This window comes from Salmo salar, chromosome 16 (genome assembly GCF_965601325.2).
Source record: "Salmo salar chromosome 16, fSalSal1, whole genome shotgun sequence".
Lineage (NCBI taxonomy): Eukaryota > Metazoa > Chordata > Actinopteri > Salmoniformes > Salmonidae > Salmo > Salmo salar.
In genome coordinates, this window is record NC_138306.1 from 15,191,836 (window position 1) to 15,195,289 (window position 3,454).

At 41.9% G+C, this 3,454-nt stretch overlaps 1 non-coding gene across 1 annotated transcript; it reads left to right on the top strand.

Moving 5' to 3' along the window:
• Positions 1-1,592: 1,592 nt before the first annotated feature.
• On the top strand, positions 1,593-1,668 carry trnaa-ugc (transfer RNA alanine (anticodon UGC)). The gene has a single exon. It is a non-coding gene; the product is annotated as a tRNA-Ala (tRNA).
• Positions 1,669-3,454: the final 1,786 nt, after the last annotated feature.

Consider the following 3,454-nt stretch of genomic DNA (forward strand, 5'->3'; position numbering starts at 1 on the left):
CTCTAATCAGAGGCAATGAGGATCAGCTGCCTCCAATTAGAGATCAACCCCAAACAATCCCAACATAGAAATATACAAACTAGAACCTAAACATAGAAATAGAAAACATAGATTAACCAAAAACACCCCCTGTCACACCCTGCCCTACTATAGAAAATGACATCTTACTAGGGTCAGGACGTGACAATCGGTGCTCATCGGCCATTGGACATAAACATTACACAACAAGTTGGAAATCCCAAATTCAACAATGAGTGTTTTGGAAGGAATCAGGGGCTAACTGCAAGCATTGCAAAACAACCACTAGCCTGCTATTCAGTGGAGTGCATGTGTGGTCCAAGTCTGGGTTTAAGAGTCTCTTTTCCAAGCATAAAAGGACAAACATTCATGCTGTCAATCCAGCATGACTTCTGTGGCGTTCAAAACAACTGAAAATTCGGAACTGGGAAAACTCGGACTTCAGTGAGTTCAAGACATCTGGGAATTCGATAAAAAACTAGCTCCGACTGGGAAAATACGTTTTGAACAGTCAACCAACTTGGAATTCCAAGTCGGGAACTCAGGCCTCTTTCTAGAGCTCCGACCTGAAGATCACTGACGTCATGATTCAACCTTGACTTTGATGACAAAATTTGCCCACAAGAACCGCCGCACCACCTTCCTGTTCAAGTGAGCACAGCACAACAAGGTATGTCCAAAAATGTCTTGTATGATGCTGCATAAATGCAGTAATATGCCAGGGAGATATGCATACTGTAGCTAAGTAATACTAAGTGTATGTTGTGTAGTAGGCTGTTAGTAGCCCATGTGCCTCACCCTAAAATATGGTCCCTTTCCCTTTCATACAGTTGAAGTCGGAAGTTTACATACACCTTAGGCAAAAACATTTAAACTCCGTTTTTCACAATTCCTGACATTTAAACCTAGTCAGTTAGGATCACCACTTTATTTTAAGAATGTGAAATGTCAGAATAATAGTAGAGAGAATGATTTATTTCAGCTTTTATTTCTTTCATCACATTCCCAGTGGGTCAGAAGTTTACATACACTCAATTAGTATTTGATAGCATTGCCTTTAAATTGTTTAACTTTAAAACATTTCAGGTAGCCTTCCACAAGCTTCCCACAATAAGTTGGGTGAATTTTGGCCCATTCCTCCTGACAGAGCTGGTGTAACTGAGTCAGGTTTGTAGGCCTCCTTGCTCGCACATGCTTTTTTCAGTTCTGCCCACACATTTTCTATGGGATTGAGGTCAGGGCTTTGTGATGGCCACTCCAATACCTTGACTTTGTTGTCCTTAAGCCATTTTGCCACAATTTTGGAAGTATGCTTGGGGTCATTGTCCATTTGGAAGACCCATTTGCGACCAAGCTTTAACTTCCTGACTGATGTCTTGAGATGTTGCTTCAATATATCCACATAATTTTCCACCCTCATGATGCCATCTATTTTGTGAAGTGCACTAGTCCCTCCTGCAGCAAAGCACCCCCACAACATGATGCTGCCAACCCCGTGCTTCACGGTTGGGATGGTGTTCTTCGGCTTGCAAGCCTCCCCCCTTTTGCCTTCAAATATAACCATGGTCAACCAAGCCTTCCCTGTAGCTCAGTTGGTAGAGCATGGTGTTTGCAACGCCAGGGTTGTGGGTTCGATTCCCACGGAGGGCCAGCGCAGAAAACAAATGTATGAAATTGTATGAAATGTATGCATTCACTACTGTTAGTCGCTCTGGATAAGAGCGTCTGCTAAATGACTAAAATGTAAAAAATGTCAATATGGCCAAACAGCTCTATTTTTGTTTCATCAGACCAGAGGACATTTCTCCAAAAAGTACGATCTTTGACCCCATGTGCGGTTGCAAACCGTAGTCTGTTTTTTTATGGCGGTTTTGGAGCAGTGGCTTCTTCCTTGCTGAGCGGCCTTTCAGGTTATGTCGATATAGGACTCGTTTTACTGTGGATATACATACTTTGTACCTGTTTCCTCCAACATCTTCACAAGGTCCTTTGCTGTTGTTCTGGGATTGATTTGCACTTTTTGCACCAAAGTACGTTCATCTCTAGGAGACAGAACACATCTCCTTCCTGAGCGGTATGACAGCTGCGTGGACCCATGGTGTTTATACTTGCGTGCTATTGTTTCTACAGATGAACGTGGTTCCTTCAGGTGTTTGGAAATTGCTCCCAAGGATGAACCAGACTTGTGGAGGTCTACAATTTTTTTCTGAGGTCTTGGCTGATTTATTTTGATTTTCCCATGATGTCAAGCAAAGAGGCACTGAGTTTGAAGGTCGGCCTTGAAATACATCCACAGGTACACCTCCAATTGGCTCAGATGATGTCAATTAGCCTATCAGAAGTTTCTAAAGCCATGACATCATTTTCTGGAATTTTCCAAGCTGTTTAAAGGCACAGTCAACTTAGTGTATGTAAACTTCTAACCCACTGGAATTGTGATACAGTGAATTATAAGTGAAATAATCTGGTCTGTAAACAATTGTTGGAAAAATTACTTATGTCATGCACAAAGTAGATGTCCTAACCGACTTGCCAAACTATAGTCTGTTAACAAGAAATTTGTGGAGTGGTTGAAAAACATGTTGACTCCAACCTAAGTCTATGTAAACTTCCGACTCACCTGTAACTTAGCCTACTGTTCTGACTTGGTAGTGCACATGTAGCCTATAGCCTCTTTTAGAGACATTTAATCATCTAATATTGTAAGAGTTTTCATTGTCTGCTTATATGCTCCCTTTATTTAGCCTACGGTTCTGACTTGGTGTACAAGGAGAATACTGTAAGAACGGCCCATGTTCTGAATTCTGTCGCTGTACATTTTAAAAGTGCTGAACAAATAGTTATATTGACTATCTGTCCTAGTTCGCTCTTTAATGTGTTAATCAAAATTATGGATTGCCTCTTATTTGCTGAAAAGAAAGCTCTGCTGTTGGGACAGCTTTATGTAGGCTTTCTATTCCCTTAACCTTGTTCTGAACACCTCCAAAACAAAGGTCATGCGGTTTGGTAAGAAGGATGCCCCTCTCCCCACAGGTGTGATTACTACCTCTGAGGGTTTAAAGCTTGAGGTAGTCACCTCATACAAGTACTTGGGAGTATGGATAGACGGTACACTGTCCTTCTCTCACCACATATCAAAGCTGCAGACTAAAAGTTACATCGTGACTTGGTTTCCTCTATTGTAATCGCTCCTCTTTCACCAAAGCTGCCAAACTAACCCTGATTCAGATGACCATCCTACCCATGCTAGATTACGGAGATGTAATTTATAGATCGGCAGGTAAGTGTGCTGTCGAGCGGCTAGGTGTTCTTTACCATTCCGCCATCAGATTTGCCACCAATGCTCCTTATAGGACACATCACTGCACTCTGTACTCTTCTGTAAACTGGTCATCTCTGTATACCCATCACAAGACCCACTGGTTGATGCTTATTT